The sequence below is a fragment of the Hemibagrus wyckioides genome, linkage group LG26 (assembly GCF_019097595.1).
Source record: "Hemibagrus wyckioides isolate EC202008001 linkage group LG26, SWU_Hwy_1.0, whole genome shotgun sequence".
Classification (NCBI taxonomy): Eukaryota; Metazoa; Chordata; class Actinopteri; order Siluriformes; family Bagridae; genus Hemibagrus; species Hemibagrus wyckioides.
The window spans coordinates 3,347,019-3,371,416 of record NC_080735.1 but is presented as its reverse complement, the minus strand read 5'-3'; the positions used below and the strand labels follow the sequence as shown (position 1 = coordinate 3,371,416).

General features: G+C 40.9%; 1 long non-coding RNA gene across 1 annotated transcript; it reads left to right on the top strand.

The window, feature by feature from the left end:
* The first annotated feature begins 7,882 nt into the window (after nt 1–7,882).
* Nucleotides 7,883–14,822, top strand: LOC131346685 (uncharacterized). Its single transcript, XR_009203659.1, has 3 exons — nt 7,883–8,317; nt 8,402–8,549; nt 8,677–14,822. It is a non-coding gene; the product is annotated as an uncharacterized LOC131346685 (long non-coding RNA).
* The last annotated feature ends 9,576 nt before the right edge of the window (nt 14,823–24,398 follow it).

The following is a 24,398-nucleotide window of genomic DNA, read 5'->3' as shown; positions in this document are numbered from 1 at the left end:
CATGTTGAAGACTTGCTTTCACTTCATTAGAAACTCGAATCTCAACTATTCCAGGTCTTGAACTTGCCTTTTGATAAACATTATTTTAGTGTCATTTGAATCCCATGGATTTGTTTGGTCTTGTTGCAGCTCATGAGGACATGAGGATAGAGCTAGTCATCCTCTGATGGAACACAAACACACAATTCACAAAATATGCAATATATAAAAGAAACAACTACCTAGAAATATACACCCTAGAAAAAAGGAAGCTTGTACACTGAACAAATAAACATTGATCAGAAACACAATAGTTGTGGCTCAAAGATATCCATAGCTGTCATGAGACCAAATGTCCCCTAAAAAACTAGCAATTCTTAACCTTGTGAGGACAAGATTCTCATTTTTCAAGGACTCATTTTTTGTACACAGCTTTACATAAAAAGTAAAAAAAAAAAAATACTATTAAATAATTGGATTCAGGTGTTAATTATCTGTATAAATTACGATATCAGTAGAAGGTCCTCATAAGCACAGTATATTAAGACATGATTACGATCTGCCATCTGCTGGTTACAGGAGGTACTGCACCTGATTTATAACATTCCGGAAGTCAGGAAGATCTCCATGAATTCATGCGTTCCATCCTCCAATTTGTCAAAAAATTAATTATTTGAATTAACATTCAAATATATTGTCTTGCTTATATTTTAAGGAATTTTAGGATTATTTTTTCAGACAATTAAGAATGAATTTGAATCATATTTGGGTTTTTAAAGTAAATTGTAAAGTGTTGCTCAACACTAATGCAGTTCTTTGCAGTTAGACATTTAAAATCACACAATTCACACAACCCTTGTAATAAGGGAGAAGTCAGTAAAACACATGGCTAGGAGCTATCCACAGCTGTCATGTGACGATTTATCACACCAAAGAAACAAATGAGAAGGCAGGAGTGATGGAGAACCCCACTGTTGGTTGCTCCAGTCATCAGCAAGTTTTAAGAGAAGATCAGGAGGTACTTAAACTCATGGTACTTGATTTGATACAAACCAGATGGCTTAGGGGATGCTACAAACCAGCATCAATTCTTACACTTGCACACAGTCAGGGATTTTGTAGGCTCAGAGTCAGGTGTATGATTAATTATACCAAGCAGGTGCTAATGATCATCAATTTCATACGTAGGTTGAAACACAGAAGAAACAGCTGTGTAGGAGCTCAAAACTGGGTGAGGATCATCCAAACTCTGCTATTAAGGTGAGATTGTGGAAGACAGTTTCATGTCACAGGTCATACACCATGGCAAGACTGAGCACAGCACCAAGACACACAGTAGTTTACTGAATCAGCAAGGTCTCTCCCAGGCACAGATTTCAAGGCAGACTGGGGCTTGTGCTGAGATGTGCTGTTCAATCTATTTTGAAGAAGCACAAAGAAAGGCAATTTTCAGAAGCATAGACATGTTTACTTCCCTTCGACTTTGGAAGATGTCCAAGAGTGCCATCAGCAAAGAACTGGCAGAAGCTAAACCAGGTTTTGTATGTAACCCAGATACACTATAACTGATGCTATGGGAATTAGAGACCAGAAAATGAGAGACCAGAAGGTGCCTACCTAAGGAGGCCCCATAGAACTCCACTACCTAAGGGGGTGCAGTATGAAGAGGAGCACTGTAGTTCAGCTTATCTATGAGATAGATGAAACTAGACAGGTGTCCTCTGGCTACCTGTTTAAAAGTCTAATGGCTGAGGGAAAGGTGTCCCTTAATCTAGAGGTCCTGCATTTCACACTCCTGTACCTCCATCCTGAGGGTAGGAGTGTGAACAGTCCATGTTGGGGATGGGTGGGGTCTTTAACGATGGAGGCAGCACTCCTGTGGACTCTGAGGTGATAAATGGTCTGCAGAGAGGGCAGTGGAGTCCTGATGATTTTCTCAGCAGTCTTCACCACTCTCTGCAGATGCTTGTGGTCCCTCATAGTAGGGCTGCCATACCACACAGTGATGCAGTTGGTTAAGACACTCTCAATATTATTTCTGGTATGCCATCGTTTGGCTTCTCCTCTTACCTGTCTACAAACCTGCGACAGGATTGCTCCAGTAATCAGCTGCTGAGCTGCTCCAGCTTCGCCTTCACCTGTCGGAGCCTCTGCCCACGCTACATCTTCACACGGATATTGCTCGCTTGCCTCGTCGTAGATACATCCATCGAGGGTCGAGTTGGAGTTTCCACTTTGACAACCCTACGGGAATAAAATCCATCTGGACTTCTTCTCGACGTCCTTCATGCTACACTGGCCGGATTGTGTTGATCACAGTGTGGTGGCTAGACCAGGTAGGTCGGCTAATGCTAATGTCAAATGTGATAACACCACCATAAACTTCGGTCTACTAAATATCCGTTCTCTTACGAGCAAGGGTCATCTTATCCAGGATCTCCTCACCGACCGAAAGTTTGACTTTCTCTGTTTGACAGAAACTTGGCAACAACCCAATGACTTTTCCACCCTCACTGAGTCAAACCCTCCTGGGTTTGTTTATATCTGTCAACCTCGTGGCTCTGGCCGAGGATGTGGTCTCGCGATTAATCATCATGAGAAGTGGAAAGTCTTGCCAGTGTCCGCTCCTGCATTTGACTCTTTTGAATCAACTGTGTGTGAACTCCCTGGGCCCACTCCCACCATCGTTGCAGTGGTTTATCGCCCTCCAGCCCCCCACAAAACCGAAAATCAATCACATCAATTTACATCTGATTTTGCGGCTTTTCTCGCCCACTTAATCATTTTTTCCTCAAATATAATATTGTTGGGTGACTTTAATATAAACATTGACAATATTAACCACCCTCTTACTAGTGACTGTTGCCTGTCTAGAGACTTTTGGTCTTCGGCAGCATATTGACTTTCCTACTCATTCAAAGGGACACATTTTGGACTTAATTTGCTGTTCAGGTCTTACTCCTTCGGTTTGTCCTGCTGATGATCTCCCTATAACTGATCACTTAGTTCTTTCATTCAATGTTCAACTCTCTCTTTCTGTAATCAAGCAACCTTGTGTCATCTCATTTCGCAATATTAAGGACATCAATTCTGATGCTCTTTCCTGTGGTATTGATAGTCTTATGAACATTAACAATTTATCCAACCCTGATGATCTGGTTCTTCATTATAATGATGGTCTCAATAGTATACTTAATTCTCTTGCTCCTCTGAAAACAAGGACTGTCACCTTTTCTCACTCTGCACCTTGGTTTTCTTCTGAGCTTCAGCTAATAAAAGCCAAAGGTATTTGAAAGGCTTGAAAGCTTGAAAGGCTTTATAGGAAAACTGGTCTTACTGTCCATAAAGATCTGTACATACTCTGTCATACTCTGCGCTATAAGAACTGTATTGTTAATACTAAATCCAGGTACTATTCTGGCTTGATATGTTCCAAAGAAGGCAAAACTAAGATGCTGTTTTCACTTTTCAATACTATTTTTAGTCCCCAATATTCTTTACCTTCTCATCTATATTCATCTGCCTTTTGCAACTCTCTGATGTCCTTTTTCAATGATAAAATATATAAAATTCACCTGCACATAGGCTCACCATCCTCCCTTACCACTTCTTCTGAATCTAACCCTATTCCTTATTCTTTCTCTGCTTTCCAGTTTCCCACCATTTCAGATATTTCAGACCTTATACGTAAGTCTAAGTCTTCTACTTGTTCGCTGGATCCTCTTCCCACTGTTCTGTTCAAGGCCTGTCTTCCCTCTCTGATTCCTCTTATTTCTGCTATCATTTGCTCCTCTCTTACTACTGGAATTGTTCCTATGCCACTTAAAATTGCTGCTATTACTCCAATTCTGAAAAAGTCTGGTGCCAATCCTAGTAATTTCAATAATCTCCACCTTATCTCCAACTTACCTTTTCTTTCAAAAATCCTTGAAAAAATAGTTGCTTCTCAACTTAATTCTCATTTAACTTGTAATAACTTGTATGAACATTTCCAGTCTGGTTTTCGCCCCTTTCATAGCACAGAAACTGCCCTTTTAAAAATTACTAATGACCTTATCATGGCAGCTGATTCTGGTTCATTCACCATTCTTATCCTTCTTGGTCTAAGTGCGGGCTTTGATACCATTTCTCATACCATCCTTCTTAATCAACTTATCTTAATTGGCATTACTAACACCCCCTGGACTGGTTTAAATCAAATCTATCATGGCGCACTCAGTTTATCAAATTACACTCTTTTAGTTCCAAATCTTCCCGTTAACACTGGAGTCCCGCAAGGTTCTGTCCTTGGACCTCTTCTTTTTATCATCTACCTTCTTCGTCTTGGCAATATCTTTCGAAAATACAGTATTTTCTTCCACTGTTACGCGGATGACACCCAACTCTATTACTCTAGCAAACCTAATGCTACCCTCCCTCCTTCCTCACTGCTTTAATGAACTCAAATCCTGGTTCTCTTCCAATTTCCTCAAATTAAATAGTGAGAAAACTGAGTTTCTTTTAATCGGTACTAAATCAACTTTATCTAAAATAAATAGCTTTTCCCTCTCAATTGACAATTCTGGTGTTTCCCCTTCTACTCAGGTTAAGAGTTTGGGTGTCCACCTGGACAGTACACTGCCATTTCAATCACATAATAACATTACATGGTCTGCGTATTTTCATCTACGTAATACCAACCGTCTTCGTCCTTCTCTCACACAGAATGCTACTGCTATTCTTGTTCATAATCTTGTTACCTCCCGTATTGATCATTGTAACTCCCTTCTTTTTGGTCTCTATCATAAATCTCTTCTTAAACTTCAACTGGTTCAAAACTCAGCAGCTCATATCACTAAAACTCCTTCATTTCACCACATCACTCCGGTTTTGCAGCAGCTTCACTGGCTTCCGGTCAAGCTTCACATTGACTTTAAGATTCTCCTTCTCACTTATAAAGCTATTCACAATCTTGCCCCTTCTTACTTGTCTGACCTTCTCCATATTCATGTTCCCTCTCATTCTCTTAGATCTGCCTCTTCTCTTCATCTTTCTGTTTCTTCTGCTCGTCTTGCCACCATGGGGCAGAGGGCTTTCTGTCGCTCTGCTCCCCGGCTCTGGAACTCTTTACCTCCAGACATCCATAACATTGACTCACTGTCTATCTTTAAATCTAGACTTAAGTCTCACCTGTTTAAGCTTGCTTACTCTTCCTAAATCTTACTTGCCCTCTCACACAGTCACAGTCTTTTCTGTATTTAGTTTTTTTGTAATTGTTGTTTGTTTTTTGTCGTATTGTTTCTATGTGCTTTGTTTTGTAACTTATTGTTCGGTGTCCTTGAGTGTTGAGAAAAGCGCCTATAAATAAAATGTATGATTATTATTATTATTATTATTATTATTATTATTAACCAGCTGGTTGAATGTCCATGTGAGGTCCTCGCTGATGTGTATCCCCAAGTATTTAAAGCTGCTCACCCTCTCGACTTCAAGCTCTCAGATGAACAGTGGCTGATGAGTTCTCCTCTCCTTCCTCCTTCATGTCCACTATCATCTCCTTTGTCCTGTCTGTGTTGGGGGTGAGGTTGTTGTCCTCACACCATGTCACAAGACTGGCCACCTCCCTCCTGTAGGCCACTTTGTCCCCACCAGTGATCCGTCCTATCACTGCAGTGTCGTCAGCAAACTTCAGGATAATGTTGTCCTTGTGGGATGTGACGCAGTCATGTGTGAACAGTGTGTAGAGTTTGAGACTAAGAACACATCTCTGTGGGGTGCCAATGTTCGTTGTGATGGTGGCTGAGGTTCCGTTTCCAATCCTGACAGACTGTGGTCTGCCAGTCAGGAAGTTCAGAAGCCAGTTGCAGAGTGTGAGGTGTAGTCCTAGTGCGAATAGTTTGTGGGTGAGCTTATGGGGAATGAACGTGTTGAAGGCGGAACTATAGTCGAAAAAGAGCATCCTGATGTAGGTGTCCTTATCTTCCAGATGAGAACAGGAAATATGGAGGGCAGCAGCAATGGAATCTGAGGTGGACCTGTTGGGCCGGTATGCGTACTGCAGGGGGTCTAATGTGTCCGGTATGCTGCTCTGAATGTTGGCCAGCACAACTCTCTCAAAACACTTCATGATGACTGGAGTGAGTGCTACTGGTCTGTAATCATTCAGGCAGGTCGGGGGGCTCTTCTTGGGAAGGAGGATGATGGTTGTGGTCTTGAAGCAGGTGGGTATGGTGCTCTGACAGAGGGAGAGGTTGAAGATGGAGGTGAATACATCAGCCAGCTCCATAGCACAAGCTCTGAGGGCCCACCCAGGGATGTTGTCTGGCCCTGCTGACTTGCAGGGATTGATCTGCCTCAGTGCTCTGTATACTGCAGCTGATGATACAGTAGGAGTGGAGAAGGGGGGTTGGGTGGTCCCAGTGTGTGTGTGCCTCCACTCTGTGTTGTCGCTGGAGGTCTCGAAACGGGTGTAGAAAGTGTTGAGGTCATCCAGCAGGCTGTCTGAGGAGCTGATTGTAGTGTTTGTGGTGGGCCTGTAGTCTGTGATGTGCTGCAGACCTTGCCACATCCACCCGGCATCAGCATTAGAGTCTAAACTCTATCCAGCTTCTCTCTATACTGTCTCTTGGCCATTGTAATGGCTTTTTTCAGTCCAAACTTAGCAGCTTTGTACTCTGATTCATTACCAGAAGTAAATGCAAATAATCGAGCATGCAGCATGTGGCATAACTGATTGTTTATCCAGGGCTTCTGATTGGGGAACTTCCTGAATTGTATGGTGGGAATGATGTTATCAACACAAGTGCTAATGTACCCAGTCACATACTCAGCATAATTCTGTATGCTGATAGAAGAGTCCTCCCAAGTTGCTGCAGCTCTAAACCCATCCCAGTCTGTCACAGCAAAAAAGTCCTGCAAGATCTTCTCAGTCTCTGGGGTCCAGAGCTTAACCTGTTTGGTGACAGGGTTTGTTTGTTTGAGTCCAAAGTGGGGGCGGGGTGCAGCCTTGTATGCACCGCGTATGTTACTGTAAACATTGTCCAGTGTGTTATTATCGCGGGTGGGAATGTCCACATGTTGGTGATATTTGGGAAATACAGTCCGTAAATTGCACTGATTAAAGTCACCAGTGGCGATAAAAACAGCATCAGGATGAGCCGTCTCTAATGGGCTGAAAACACAGTGGAGCTTGCCGAGTGTGGCTGTGGAGTTGGCTCGCGGAGGAATGTAAACAGCGGCCATGAACACAGCAGTAAATTCCCTTGGTAGATAGTAGGGACGGCATTTCAGCAATAAAAACTCCACATCTGGTGAGCAATGCTTATAAACAGTCTGTAGATCCACACACCATGATTTATTGATAAACATACACACACCTCCCCCTTTAGCCTTACCGGAGGCTGCAATCTGGTCACCTCGGTGTATGGAGTGAGTCTGTAGCTGAACAGAGAATTCCAGGACTTTGTCTGAGTTGCTCTTCTCAGAGCAACTCTGAGTAAGGAAAGTACAAAAACCTTTATCTTAGTGAGGAGGTGTGGTTGACCCCGTTGCCAGGGATGACGCAGCAATTCAAGGACTGTGATTGGTTGATAAAAAAAGGTCTTAAAATGCACTCTTTGTGAAATTAGATGGAAGGAAGTAAAAGAACAAGAAAACCAAATTTGACAGAAGAGCAGTGTTTACTTTTAGCTCAGTTAGTTGAAAAAAATAAAGCAATTTTAAAGGGTAAATTTGGCTCTGGCGTCACAGCTGTCACAGATTGCCAGAAAGGAATGTTTAAACCCCGGCAGGGGTATGTTTATTGAGCTTGGCTGGAAACAGGTGGAGATAGGAAAGAGGATAATACTCAGCTTTTGGAGCTCAATGGAAACCGGAGCTGGAAGGAGGGAGCAGCAGATGACCATGCCGTGCATGGAGGTAAGTGGGGCTGGAGATGGCAGCGAGTGTGTAGGGAAAAAAGGGGAAGATAATGGCAGTAGGAAAAGAGGCATAGAGCGAATAAAGCAATGGCTAATGCTAACATTAGTAAGATAGTAAGTCGGCGTCTATGTGAGACCAGACAGAGAGGCAGTGAAACGGGTGAGCTTAAATAGAGGAGTGGAGGTGATTGTGAAACGAGGTGCAGGTGAACTAAATTAGAATTCGGGTGAGTGAGTGCGCTGGTGAGAGGTCGAGTCCTGTGTGCCTGTGACAACAGCTCAAGGAAAGAGGCAGACCTGGGAGAAAATATCTCAGCAGATAAACTCCTCATTCCCTCTGGTTGTGTGCACCAGCGAGGAATGTGAAAAGTGGTGGTATGTGTTGCAGTCTCAAGCCAGGAGGGAGATTGCAGTACACAAACGGGATTCTTCAAGCACAGGTGAGTGATGTTGCAGTTTCTTACTATATCTGGTTTGGTTAAATATGCCTACAGAACTATACATCTAAGTTACTGTGTTTTTAGGTGGAGGACCACCCGCTAAACAACTGTCTCAGGTAGCGGAAACTGTATTTAATGTACTTGGACATTCGGAAATATCTGTCACTGGGCTGAAGGAAGGCACAGACAGCTCAATGATCCAGCTTATGAGAATACAACAAAAGTAGGACAAGTAGGCAACAGGCAAATAAAGAGAAATATCAAGAACAAGTGCTGTTTAATATACAGACCATGTGCTCTCGCATGTGAACAACAAACAAAACAATAAATAAAAGAATTGTTTTCCGCATTTTCTGCAGCATGGAGCCATCAGAGGAACCAGGGCCATCAACATCGCAGGTGTGCGATCCTCAGCCAGTGTATCAGATAATCCTGCCTGCTGCAGCCACCCCAACACCCTCCCTGCTGGACAGAAAATTGGAGATTGAAATTGATACCCTCACACAGCACAAAAAAGTTCTCTGTTTACAGAAGGAGCATTATAAGCTAAAAATTTAGCTGCTAAAATATAAGAAGAATGACAAAAAGTGTATCACTGTCACGTGGTCTTTATAACAGCAGTTGTGTTCAACTACAGTTATGGCATTAATACGTTGAGTGGGAGATGTGAGCGCATCTCTAATAAGTTTGACCACAAACATTAGCCCATCGTGATCCAATCTGGAGAAGAGCAACCGGGGAAAAGGTGTACCAGTGGAGTCTTGGCCACATCTGTAACAGAGTATCCAGGTCCAGAGGGGCCGGGTGAGAACGGGAAAACCATCGAGGATAGTGGGTCGACTCTTCGGAGGTGAACAGATCCACTTCCAACCATCCAAAAATCTGACAAATGCACTCCACCACTTGTGGGTGGAGATGCCACTCCACAGGCGTCAGTACCTGATTTACATGCCCTGGGATGAAAATGACTCTCAGTGGGAGAAACCTGGGCCCGTATTCACAAAGCTTCTTAAGCCTAAAAGTTGCTCCTAGTGACGAAATTCTAAGAAAATTCTTAGTAGTACTGTAGTAATGCCATAATGCCAGAAATGAAAGTGATTACAACACTGAGGTATTTGGCAACTGGAAAAATGCAACAGTGCAGTAGTGATGACTTTGTGTCTGTCACAACCTTCCATCAGCAGATTGATCACACAAACTGAAGTGCTTTCACAGTCTCATATATTGATTTGCGATTCTCCATAAACTGTACACAAATCGGTGTTCGTCTCAGTCCCCTTTAAATTTCATATGAAAACGGCGGCAGACTTTGGCTCCTCCCTGTCTTTCAGCGCGTTCTTCAATCCACAGACCACGGCGTCGCAGAGCAAAGATCAGAGGGCGTGTGTGTGTGTGTGTGTGAGATCAGGAAGACTCGTATTTGGCTTGTTCAGTACTCAAATGTTATACACATCTATGCAATACAGTGGAATGCTGCAATAAGTTTACCATCCTACCCGGTTAGTCAAACGTTTATTTTATTTATTTATTTATTTATTTATTTATTTTTTACTATTATACCCTCATTTGGGGCTGAGCCCCCCTTAAATGAATATTCTAGAATCGCCCCTGGTCCATTCTATTATCATATATTCTGTTTTCACAAAGAGCACATTTTAAGACCTTTACAGATTTTTTATCAACCTATTACAGTCCTTGAATTGCTGCGTCATCCCTAGCAATGGGGTCAACCACACCTTCTTACTAAGATAAAGGTTTTTGTACTTTCCTTACTCAGAGTTGCTCTGAGAAGTTACCTAAATCACTTTTAGTCTAGGACTCCCAGCTAGGACTTTTTAGGCTAAGATAGGAGCTCTCTGAGAGAATTCTAAGAAGCTTTGTGAATACGGACCCTGGTCTCTTTTAAGAGCAGAACACAGACCACCCTGAAGATTGATATTGGAAACTACCATAGTGCTGTCTGTGTGCACTTACACATAGTAGCCCCTGAGGTGTGGGAGAAAGTGTTTCAATGCTACAAAAGCAATTTATGTGCCATGAGAGATAAGGGCCCCCCCAGAGACCCTGGGTGGGGAAGCCATTCAAGTCTGCTCAACAGCCCGAAAATGAGGCATCCATTAAAAGAGCTTTGCGACAATGCCATGCTCATAGAGTGGGACCTAAGGTCAGGAACCCAAGGTCAGGTCTTTTCCACATAAGAAGGGTACGAAACCCATGGTATGTAACTTTTATGACCCTGAGGGGATGCCTGCAGGGATGAAAGCCTGGGCACTGTCTGCATTTCAGCTTTCACTGCTGACAGGATGAAAGCCACCTGAGCAAGAGACAGACATGCCTGCATCCTGTAATCCCAAACTACCCCCAAGAAGGTGGTTCTCTGAGAAGGAGAACGCTCACACACGGTACAGTAATGAGTGTCTGCAGGTAACAGTGAAACATGGTGGAGGTTCCTTGAAAGTTTGGGGCTACATTTCTGCAAATGGAGTTGGATATTTGGCCAGAATTAATGGTGTCCTTAATGCAGAGAAATATAAACAGATACACTATATTGCCAAAAGTTTTAGGACACCCCTCCAAATCATTGAATTTAGGGGTTGGGCTTGGCTCCTAAGTTCCAGTGAAAGGAATTCTTAATGCTTCAGCATACCAAGACATTTTGGACAATTTCATGCTCCCAATTTTGTGGGAACAGTTTGGGGATGACCCCTTCCTGTTCCAACATGACTGTGGTGACGGTGCCACGCACACCGCCACACGCATGCATTGCAGGGCGGAGAGAAAGTGCTGCTAAGCTCTTTGCCCACCAGCAGAACAACACAACGGAGAGACTGACCCTGCCGGCCACACGAGGTAAGGCCTGCCCCCTGCTGGACTAACAGGAACGCTATGCTTTGTTTACAGGCAGCTCAGACTAAAGCCAGGCCTTTGTGGAACCGCCGAAGCTCTGCCTCCCTCCTGGATCTGCACCAGCCGTCTCCTGACGTCTTCAGCCTTCGCCAGGACCCCGCTGCTGCCTCCAGCCCGCCTCGGCCCCTTCTACGCCCCTTCAGGGAAGAATCGTCCTAGTTGGCTCTTTTTGCTATTTTTCTTTCCTCCCTTTTGCTCACCAGCTATCCTGAGTTCATTTCAGGATATCCTGAGGTTCCCTATTTTTCTGTTTAGTGATAAAAAAACTGGTGTTAACATGTTCCCTGGCTCTGTGTGTTGTTCTCTGTCCCCGCTTAGCGCGCTACACTGCACACTAGTGCACAAAGCAAGGTCCAGATAGAACACCTTTGGGATTAATTAGAGTGGAGACTGCAAGCCAGGCCTTCTCATCCAACATCAGTGTCTGACCTCACAAATGTGCTTCTAGAGGAATGGTCAAAAATTCCCATAAACACACTCTTAAACCTTGTGGAAAGCCTTCTGTTACTTTTCATGGTTGTTTATTTATATAATGTTATTGTTGGACACTATATGCTGCTGTGTGCTTTTTCTCTCTTTCTGTGTTTGTGTGTGTTCCCTGCTGCTCAACAAGGTATGGAGGAGAGGGAGATCATTGCTCATACATGCTGCTTGTTACTGTGCAGAGGCTGCAAGCTTAAAAGTTGTTAACATGCCTTCCACATTGAAGCTTGTCTTCCAGAGTGCTGTGCCTCTTGCCTGCCTTGTGTTGTGGTGTTTATTAAAGAGATTGATACTGTGTAAACTTACTCAAAGTTGTGTGTTGAAAATCGTGCTGTGTGGACTTGGCATTACTCAAAGTTGTGGCCTATTATAACCTACTGAACTTAAGTGATTACTGGCGTTGATGCTACTTGTCTGTTTGTTGGAAGCCGTAGGGAGGTGGGTGCTGAACCGTTTCTGTGAACCCTTTTCACCTGTTTTTGCTTAGCTAGGGAGTTAGCATACATTTCTGTTGTTAAGTATATTTTATTTTGTCAATTTTACCTCCTAACTAGTCAGAGGGTCCTTTTGTTTGTTGTTTTGGCCTTTCCCCCTCCTGAAGTCTATTTTTGCTTCCTATTTTATTTTGTGATTTGTAATTTTTGTTAATAAAATGCTGGAATTGTTTTATTAATTTTATTTATACATTTTTCTGTTACTCCCTTACTCTGTGACTCTTTATTTCTGGGATGTAACACTTCCCAGAAGAAGCTGTTATAGCTGTAAAGGGCAGGACAACTCCATATTAAATTCATGTGCATGTAAAGACAGGCTTCCCAGTTTTGGCCTGGTTTGCAGTCTCCACGCTAATTCATCTCAAAGGTGTTCTATCAGGTTGAGGTCAGGACCAGTCAAGTTCCACACCAAACTCGCTCATCCATGTCTTTGTGGACCTTGATTTGTGCACTGGTGCACAGTCATGTTGGAACAGGAAGGGGTCATCCCCAAACTGTTCCCACAAAGTTGGGAACATGAAATTGTCGAAAATGTCTTGGTATGCTGAAGCATTAAGAGTTCCTTTCACTGGAATTAAGGGGCCGAGCCCAACCCCTAAAAAACAACACCTGATTTTAATGATTTGGAGGGGTGTCCCAAAACTTTTGGCAAAATAGTGTACTTTTTTCCATCATACCATCAGGCAGGCATCTGATTGTCCCCAAATTTATTCTGCAGCAGGACAACAACCCCCAAACATACAACCAGTCTTAAAGCATAGAAAAGAACAAGGAGTCCTGCAAGTGATGGTTTGGCCCCCACAGAGCCCTGATCTCAAGATCATCAAGTCTGTCTGGAATTATATGTAGAGACAGGCGATCTATGGTGAGTTCTCCAAGATGTTTGGAACATCCTACCTGCAGAGTTCTTTCAAAAACTGTGTGCAAGTCTTCCTTGAAGAATTGATACTGTTTTGTCAACAAAGGTTGGTCACACCAAATATTTGATTTGCATTTCTCTTCTCTTCATTGTCACTATCCGTTTTGTTAATTGATAAATTAACCTTGATAAAACTTAAAATTTTAAAAACATTCTTACTTTACAGCATTTTTTCACACCTTTGCACAGTACTTTGTCTCACTTTTATTTTGACTCCTGTTCTTGCTTGAATAAGGGCAGTGCATGGTTTGTTTTGTGGCATCAGCATTTTCTGTATTTACTGGACTTGAAATGTTAAAAAAAAAAGTGAAAGGATAAAAGAGGGTGGTTGCACATGCTATGTGTGGTATTAAGTTTCAGTCTTTTTATAAATATTATTTAATGTCATTTGTAACTGCAAGGAGGGTGACCTGAGGATAACTTCAGTCCTCCACCAATGGAACACAAATACACAAGACACAAAATATGCAATATATAAAATATTTTAAAAAACTACTTAGAAATCTATACCCTAGAAAAAAAGAACAAGTTCATACATGGAACAAAATAAACACTGCTTAAGTGTGGCAAAAAGATATCCATAGCTGACATGAGACCAAATCTCCCCTAAAATACTGGCAATTCTTGACCTTGTGAGGATATTTGGCTGGTCCTTTTTGTACACAGCTTTTATGTGAAAAGAAAAAAAATACAAGTGGTTAGGGTTACTATTAAATTCAGGTGTTAATTATCTGTATAAATAATGATATCAGTAGAAGGTTCTCATAAGTATATTAAGACAAATATGTAGTAGCGCTTTCCAAGACATGATTACAATCTGCCATCTTCTGGTTACAGGGTGGTACTGCGCTTGATTTCTAACACTGTGTCCCAGTCAGGACGATCTCCATGAATTCATGTGTTCCGTCCTCCAGTCTGTCCAAATATGAAATTATTGCTTACTAAATTGTAAAGTGTCACCCAACATAAATAAAGACTTCATGCGGTAGTTTCCACACACACTGGTATGATCAAATCTCCTGTTTTTCCTGGTTGCCACAAAAATTGCACATCTTTGGAGGATATTAAAGGAAGATGATTTTATCAGAACATAAGTAAAATTTTACACAGACGTTCATTTTCAGCTCTGTGTTTATTGTTAAAGGGTTATATAGCCTGCAGAAGTGAGTAGTCCAGTCAGAAGGTCAGTTGCCCACAGGGAGTATGCTGTAACATGGTGTTAAAACTTACCCCTCTCAGCTACATTTTTACTTTTGCAGTTAAAGATTTAACATACCATGTTTCTCTAATTGACGTCTAACTTTTAAGGTTTTATATTAACTCCTGTTTCTACTTGAATAAGAGCAGTCTATGGTTCGTTTTGCGGTGTCACCGTTCTCTGTATTTACTGGAGTTTGTTTGAAAAAAATGGCCGGTCATGCATGCAATGTGTGGTTGGTTTTATTTGCCAATTGAAAACATTTCGCTTCATTAGAAACTTGAATCTCAAATATTGAACATAAATTTATTTAAATATTTAAGTGTCTAAATATTAAATATTTAATATTTAAATAAATATTTATTTGAAACCCACTGGTCTTGTTGCAGCTCTTGTTGCAGGTAGGGTGACATGACGATAGAGTCAGTCAGCCACTGATGGAACACAAACACACAATTCATGAAATATGCAATATTTAAAAGATTTAAGAAAAAAAAACAAACTAGAAATCTACACCCTAGAAAAAGGAAGATTGTACACTAAACAAATAAAGATTGCTTAGGTGTGGCAAAAAGATACCCATATCTGTCATGTCCCCTAAAGCAGTTAAAGATTTAATGTACCGTCTTTCTTTAATTTTTGTCGAATCGAATCAATTCTTCGGCTCGTAACGGTTCGAGAAGTGAGTCTAGGTGACACGCACACTTTCCATCACTTTCTATAATGCTGGTGACCTGGACTGATAATGTGGCTGGTGTGTGTGTGTGTGTGTGTGTGTGTGTGTGTGTGTGCAAAAGAATATTCAATATGAATAAACCATAAAAACACTTTTAATATTATTACAATTAATTAGTGCTGGTCGCTTTCCGAACACTGACTTTTGTCCTGTTTTGACCAGCAGGCATCACTGTTGTGTCACGAACGCTTGTAAGCAGTGAAGCAATTGGTTTAATTGATTCGAAGCTTTGAAAAGCTTCATTTTTGCCATCATGACTTTCTTATGGGAGAATTAGACTCTTTTTAGACTTTTTGAACGGAGAATTCATGGAATTTGAGCGCATCTCACTGGACTAAGCTGGTCTGTTCTGCCGCTGCACTACAGAACTTACTGGACCGACCGAAGTTAAATGGTCCGTTCAACTGAATACCACTGTCTCATTTAGCACTTGCCATTTCCCATATATGCATGTGATAATCACTAGTGCGACCTAACAAACTGTACTCAGAACAGGTCTGGGACCCTCTATTTACTGTAAAATAATATCGCCAACAATTTAAACCTAGCGTAGTGGTACACTGAAAAAAAAAAAACGATACTTTGGATCAACTTAAAAAAATTGCTCCAATTTTTTACAGCTAATTTTTTGACTTTTTCTCAAAACATATTTATAACTTTATTTTATGTTTTATTTTAATTACATGTTAATCAATTTTTCTAATTTTCCCCAAAACAAAATATTTGCATCCACACAAGTCAAAAATGGCATTTTCTACTTTGGAACAACTTTATTATTTCACTTTATAAAAACCTAAAATTGATCATTACATCCAAATGTAGTTTACTTTGGGAAAAACCAATTGCTGCAATTTTGTTTTTAAGTTATGTTATTTATTTTTCTTAAGTGTGATTCCGTACAAATTAAAATTTATAACTGTAGCTAAATCAATATCTTGTCCTGACTTAAATCCAAAAATGTAGCTACAAGTAAGTTTGTGTAAACAACTTAAATGTGAACATGAATACAACCCCCCAAAAAATGTACTAAAACATTAAAATAGTTTTTTACTTCAGATGAAACTAATAATTTCCTCTGAGGCAAATTTATTAACAAAATAAATAGACAAAGTTCTCCTCCAAAGACACATTTATTATGTATTTTAAAATATACATTACCTTTTCTTTGTATTGTTCTATGAAATTAAAATCAGAAAAACAATGATTTAATAGAAAAACAACATAACTATAACATGAATAAAACAAAGTAAACTAAACACAAAATGCACTTTAAATCCAGAAACGTAAAAAAGTGTAGTGCACAACAAACACGCTTAAGGAAGAAAAATAAAAAGTGCATCATGTCAATTATGGTCTTTGGATTCTGTCGGTGATGGCATTTTGATACACGAATCAGAAGTCCATTCCAAGTCTTGCAAGTGCATGGACAGTTCAAATAGATGCATGGATAGGAATGGTGACGTCCATAATGTCTGTGTTCAAGCTTATACTGTTTGAGAAGCTCAGATCTTCGCAAAACTGAGGGACCACAGTCTTCGCATTTCCACATTCATAGGAAGACTAGGAAAGAAAGAAAAAAAAACCTGCTTTACCAATTAGCACTCAAAACAAATCACAAAAGGCACCACTGTAATCTGCATCGATTATATTTGTTTCAGTCCTCAATAAAATTAGAATTTGCTGAGAAAAACAATCTAAGGACGGGCACTGTGGAAAGGACAAGTATATATTTAATTTTAGTCTTTAACTCTTGTCAAAAGCTACTAAACAGGAAAAAGCCCATGGCTGTCTCATTTTATTGGCTAGTTAACGAAATGAAATTCAATCTGCAACCATTCTGATAATCAACTGTATCAGTCACTTCCAGATAAACTGTAAAATAAATGTAAATTTGCTAATGTTTGCTTCATTTTTTTAAGGTGTTTAAAGCTTTCGAAGTGTTTGACCAGGAATACTTTCGGCGAGAAAACGTAGGAAAATTGCTCTGGAATTTTTATAGAGACCGTGTGAGAAAAACACAGACTTGGCAGATTAAACAACATTAACATTATACATTTTGTGCACGTGAACCGGATGCCATGTCTGTGTGAGTCGTACAAGTTAGTTAGTTAGATATGGGTTAGTTAACTCCAGCTGGCCTTAAGCATGCAGTTCCACTGCTAATAGCATGCACTCCTATAAGATTTGCGTGTTTTGTAGTTAGATGAGATTAACATTAATTATTACATCGTTAACCAAGCGTTGATGATTCAACCGTTGGCATTTAAATTTAATTAATATAAGCAGCGAACTCGGTGTAATAGTGACTTAGACTTTTTTGAAAATAGTTTTGAGCTAGCTAGCTAAGGTCAGCAAACACACCTGCCAAATACATTCTACGAAGTAGTTGTTCCTAACCCACAGCATACATGCATGATTTGTGTTAGCATACAAAAGACACATTTACTTCAACAGTGATATACATTTGTCTTCTTACCTTGTGTAAATGACCTTTCTTTTGTAGTTTTCCAATCGAGAGAAAACTGTAATGGCGGCCAGCAGATTCTGGTTCAGACCGATCTGGTGCGACGTCATGAGGTCACGTGACAAGGCGACCCTTTAGATTGAAGTAGAAATGGGCTTTGAGGAAACGGATTACACCTAATTTTAACCAAGGGAGGCAGCGTTTGCTTTTAAGCAAAGTAAAAATAACAATTTCATTTTAAAGTGCACTTAACAAAGCTGAGCTGTTTGCTTTTTTGCAAAAAGAGTGGTATAAAGTTCCCCAACAGCAATGTGAAAAACTGGTGGAGAGCATGGAGCCAAAACTCATGCAAATCGGGGTTATTCCACCAAATACTGATTTCTTAATGTACTTTATTTAGCCAAAGCATTGACACAATCTGTTTACAAATTTTATTTGAGTTATTAAAGCTCTGCAAATACTGCATGATCTCGGGTTATTTTGATGTGTTGTCATGTCATGTGGCCAGTCACCAAGACTTGAGAGAATCATTTTATAAAGTCAAAAATGTTCACCATTAATGTTTTGTGTGTGAATAAAATTTAAATAATGTGAGACTCAGTTTCCACTGTTGAACAAACTTTTTCAGTATTTCAAACTAACCGCTGTACCTGAAACTGTAAAATACATCACTTGTTGATATTAAGCTAACAGTTTGAAGTTACATAGCAACAACAGCATATGTTAAAGTTAGCTCAGTCAACGTTAGGCTAACATCAACAGGTGTAGACAGAAAATATGATTTTCCTTACCTGAGCTAATTTACTGAATCAACCAACTCACACTTGCTTTCTTTTCATCCATGATGACATTAAAGTCATCTGTTGCTTCTTCTGGCGTTTTATTGCTGACTGCTGCAACCGCGATACCTCTTCATTACACTTTTCAGTGAGATAGTTTTAAAGTGTATACACGACATTCCTGGATGCGGACACGTGCATCGACACAGGCAGACTCTCTGTGTCCTACTCGGCCTTGCTCCTCAGTGGTGATCACAGCATGCGTTTAAAAAGTCATAGCAAACTGTCCCCAGTATATATGTGTGTGTGTGTACAGCGCCCTCCACAATTACTGGCACCCCTGGTTAAGATATGTTCTTAAGCTTCTAATAAATTCATTTTTTTTAAACAATATAGAAGAAAATGCAATATAGATGCAAAAAATAAAGAGAAAAATCATCTTTTAATTGAAGTACAATTATTCAGTGGAAAAAAATATCCCACATTAAGAATTTTTTTTTTTTTTTACATGAAATCATGTGTGCCACAATTATTGGCACCCCTGATGTTAATACTTCGTACAACCCCCTTTTGCCAACAAGGCGCACTTAATCTCCTCTTACTGTATATCATTTCACAAGATGGATCTTTGACCATTCCTCTTTGCACAATATTTCTATATCATCCAGAGTCCTGGGTCCTCTCTTGTGCAGTCTCCTGTTTAGCTCGCCCCACAGCTTTTCAATTGGGTTGAGGTCTGGAGACTGAGATGGCCATGGAAGGAGCTTGATTTTGTGTCTGCTGAACCATTTCTGTGTAGATTTCGCCACATGTTTTGGGTCATTATCCTGCTGAAAGACCCAATGACAACCCATCTTCAGCTTTCTGACAGAGGCCATCAAGTTTTGATTTAAAATGTCCTGGTATTTCAAAGAGTTAATGATGCCATGCACTCTAACAAGGTTCCCATGGCCTTTGGAAGTGAAACAGCCCCACAGCATCACAGATCCTCCATAAGGTGCTTTTCTGCATATTCATCTTTTGTTTTACGCCAGACCCACTTAGAGTGTTTGTTGCCAAAAAGCTCTCTCTTAGTCTCATCTGACCAAAGCACACAGTCCCAGTTGAAGTCCCAGTACCACTTAGCAAACTCCAGACGTTTATGTTTGTGATTGTAGATGAGACTTTTTCCTTGCATGACTTTCAAACAGCTTGTTGGCATGTAGATAGCATCTGATGTTTGTTATGGAGATTTTGTGACCCCAAGATGCCACTCTTTGATGCACTTCCCTAACAGTGAGCTTTGGACATTTTTTTTGCTTCTCTTACCATCCTCCTCACTGTGTGTGGTGGCAAGATAATCTTGGGTCCTCGTCCAGCCTTGTTTGTCACTGTTCCAGTTGTTTTAAACTTCATAATGATTCCTCTGACTGTAGATATGGGTAAGTTTAGGCGAGTGGCTGTTTTCTTGTAGTCATTGCCTGACTTATGAAGGTTGCCACACATCTGCCTTAATTGAAAGGGGTGTTCGCTTGTCTTTCCCATGTTGAAGAGTGGATAAGAGAAATAGGCTTGTGTCATGTCATATTTATACCCCAGGGAAACAGGAAGTCATGAATTATTAATTAAAAGTTTCTGGATACTCTGATCAACTTTAAAAACTACAGTAAAAATTACAAAAATTTCAATTATTGAAATATAATTCAATTAATTTAATTAATCAATATAGGAATTGTTAGGGTTGCCAATAATTGTGGAACAGGCGATTTTATAAAAAAAAAAAAACAATAATTGTTTAGTCATGGATTTTTTTGTATTTTTTTCGCTTGAGTTAAAGGTTAGATTTTTCTACAATTTTCAGTGTGAGATTATGATAAAAACTGAATTCATAAGAAGCCTAAGAACACATCTTAACCAGGGGTGCCAATGATTGTGGAGAGCGCTGTATATTCATACATATATATATATATATACACACACACACACACACACACACACACTGATCAGGCATTATGACCACCTGCCTATAATTGTATTGGTCTCCTTTTTGCTGCCAAACAGCCCTGACCCCTCTAGACTTCACTAGATCCCTGAAGGTCTGCTGGCACCAGGATGTTAGTAGCAGATCCTTTAAATCCTGTAATTTGTCCTGTAATTTACTATCCTTCCTTCTGAACTGCTGATGTTTACATTTTTACATTTATAGCACTTGGCACTCACCTTACATTTTTCTCTCATTTCATAAAACTGAGCAAGTGGGGATTAATGCCTCACTCAAGGGCCCAGCAGTGGCAACTTAGTGGACCTGGAATTTAGCCACAGCTATTTTGTTGAATACCACATCCCATGTGGTATTTTATTTTATTTTATTTGGAGCAGGGGTGTCCAATTTTATCTGCAAAAGACCAGTGTGGTACAGGTTTTCATACCAAAGAAGCAGGAGTCCACCTGTTTAACCACTTGATCTTGGTTTCAATAGATATAGGTGTGGCTTCTAATTGGCTGGAATGAAAACCTACACCCACAATGGCTTAGTTTGGGGATACATATAAGTGGCCCAGGCACGTATTAGTGATGCAGGTACATACACTATATTGCCAAAAGTATTCGCTCACCCATCCAAATAATCAGAATCAGGTGTTCCAATCACTTCCATGGCCACAGGTGTATAAAATCAATCACCTAGGCATGCAGACTGTTTTTACAAACATTTGTGAAAGAATGGGTCGCTCTCAGGAGCTCAGTGAATTCCAGCGTGGAACTGTGATAGGATGCCACCTGTGCAACAAATCCAGTCGTGAAATTTCCTCGCTCCCAAATATTCCACAGTCAACTGTCAGCTGTATTATAAGAACGTGGAAGTGTTTGGGAACGACAGCAACTCAGCCACGAAGTGGTAGGCCACGTAAACTGACGGAGCGGGGTCAGCGGATGCTGAGGCGCATAGTGCGAAGAGGTCACCAACTTTCTGCAGAGTCAATCGCTACAGACCTCCAAACTTCATGTGGCCTTCAGATTAGTTCAAGAACAGTGCACAGAGAGCTTCATGGAATGGGTTTCCATGGCCGAGCAGCTGCATCCAAGCCATACATCACCAAATGCAATGCAAAGCGTCGGATGCAGTGGTGTAAAGCACGCCGCCACTGGACTCTAGAGCAGTGGAGACGCGTTCTCTGGAGTGACGAATCACGCTTCTCCATCTGGCAATCTGATGGACGAGTCTGGGTTTGGCGGTTGCCAGGAGAACGGTACTTGTCTGACTGCATTGTGCCAAGTGTAAAGTTTGGTGGAGGGGGGATTATGGTGTGGGGTTGTTTTTCAGGAGCTGGGCTTGGCCCCTTAGTTCCAGTGAAAGGAACTCTGAATGCTTCAGCATACCAAGACATTTTGGACAATTCCATGCTCCCAACTTTGTGGGAACAGATTGGAGCTGGCCCCTTCCTCTTCCAACATGACTGTGCACCAGTGCACCAGTGATGCAGGTGCATATTAGTGGCCCAGGTACATATTAGTGATGCAGGTGCATATTAGTGATGCAGGTACATATTAGTGATGCAGGTACATATTAGTGATGCAGGTGCATATTAGTGATGCAGGTGCATATTAGTGATGCAGGTACATATTAGTGATGCAGGTGCATATTAGTGATGCAGGTGCATATTAGTGATGCAGGTACATATTAGTGATGCAGGTACATATTAGTGATGCAGGTGCATATTAGTGATGCAGGTGCATATTAGTGGCCCAGGTACATATTAGTCATGCAGGTACATATTAGTGATGCAGGTGCATATTAGTGATGCAGGTGCATATTAGTGATGCAGGTACATATTAGTGATGCAGGAACATATTAGTGATAGAGGTGCATATTAGTGATGCAGGTGCATATTAGTGATGCAGGTACATATTAGTGATGCAGGTACATATTAGTGATGCAGGTGCACATTAGTGATGCAGGTACATATTAGTGATGCAGGTACATATTAGTGATGCAGGTGCATATTAGTGATGCAGGTGCATATTAGTGATGCAGGTACATATTAGTGATGCAGGAACATATTAGTGATAGAGGTACATATTAGTGATGCAGGTACATATTAGTGATGCAGGTGCATATTAGTGATGCAGGTGCATATTAGTGATGCAGGTACATATTAGTGATGCAGGAACATATTAGTGATAGAGGTACATATTAGTGATGCAGGTACATATTAGTGATGCAGGTACATATTAGTGATGCAGGTGCATATTAGTGATGCAGGTGCATATTAGTGATGCAGGTGCATATTAGTGATGCAGGTGCATATTAGTGATGCAGGTGCATATTAGTGATAGAGGTACATATTAGTGATGCAGGTACATATTAGTGATGCAGGTGCATATTAGTGATGCAGGTGCATATTAGTGATGCAGGTGCATATTAGTGATAGAGGTACATATTAGTGATGCAGGTACATATTAGTGATGCAGGTGCATATTAGTGATGCAGGTGCATATTAGTGATGCAGGTGCATATTAGTGATGCAGGTACATATTAGTGATGCAGGTGCATATTAGTGATAGAGGTACATATTAGTGATGCAGGTACATATTAGTGATGCAGGTGCATATTAGTGATGCAGGTGCATATTAGTGATGCAGGTGCATATTAGTGATGCAGGTACATATTAGTGATGCAGGTGCATATTAGTGATGCAGGTGCATATTAGTGGCCCAGGTACATATTAGTGGCCCAGGTACATATTAGTGATGCAGGTACATATTAGTGGCCCAGGCACATATTAGTGATGCAGGTACATATTAGTGATGCAGGTGCATATTAGTGGCCCAGGTACATATTAGTGATGCAGGTGCATATTAGTGATGCAGGTGCATATTAGTGGCCCAGGTACATATTAGTGGCCCAGGTACATATTAGTGATGCAGGTGCATATTAGTGATGCAGGTGCATATTAGTGATGCAGGTGCATATTAGTGATGCAGGTGCATATTAGTGATGCAGGTGCATATTAGTGGCCCAGGTACATATTAGTGGCCCAGGTACATATTAGTGATGCAGGTACATATTAGTGATGCAGGTGCATATTAGTGATGCAGGTACATATTAGTGGCCCAGGTACATATTAGTGATGCAGGTGCATATTAGTGATGCAGGTACATATTAGTGATGCAGGTGCATATTAGTGATGCAGGTGCATATTAGTGATGCAGGTGCATATTAGTGATGCAGGTGCATATTAGTGATGCAGGTGCATATTAGTGGCCCAGGTACATATTAGTGGCCCAGGTACATATTAGTGATGCAGGTACATATTAGTGATGCAGGTGCATATTAGTGATGCAGGTACATATTAGTGATGCAGGAACATATTAGTGATAGAGGTGCATATTAGTGATGCAGGTGCATATTAGTGATGCAGGTACATATTAGTGATGCAGGTGCATATTAGTGATGCAGGTACATATTAGTGATGCAGATGCATATTAGTGGCCCAGGTACATATTAGTGATGCAGGTGCATATTAGTGATGCAGGTGCATATTAGTGGCCCAGGCACATATTAGTGGCCCAGGTACATATTAGTGGCCCAGGTACATATTAGTGATGCAGGTGCATATTAGTGGCCCAGGCACATATTAGTGATGCAGATGCATATTAGTGGCCCAGGCACATATTAGTGATGCAGATGCATATTAGTGGCCCAGGTACATATTAGTCATGCAGATGCATATTAGTGGCCCAGGTACATATTAGTCATGCAGGTGCATATTAGTGGCCCAGGCACATATTAGTGGCCCAGGCACATATTAGTGATGCAGGTGCATATTAGTGGCCCAGGTACATATTAGTGATGCAGGTACATATTAGTGATGCAGGTACATATTAGTGGCCCAGGCACATATTAGTGATGCAGGTACATATTAGTGATGCAGGTACATATTAGTGATGCAGGTACATATTAGTGGCCCAGGCACATATTAGTGATGCAGGTGCATATTAGTGGCCCAGGCACATATTAGTGATGCAGGTGCATATTAGTGGCCCAGGCACATATTAGTGATGCAGATGCATATTAGTGGCCCAGGCACATATTAGTGATGCAGATGCATATTAGTGGCCCA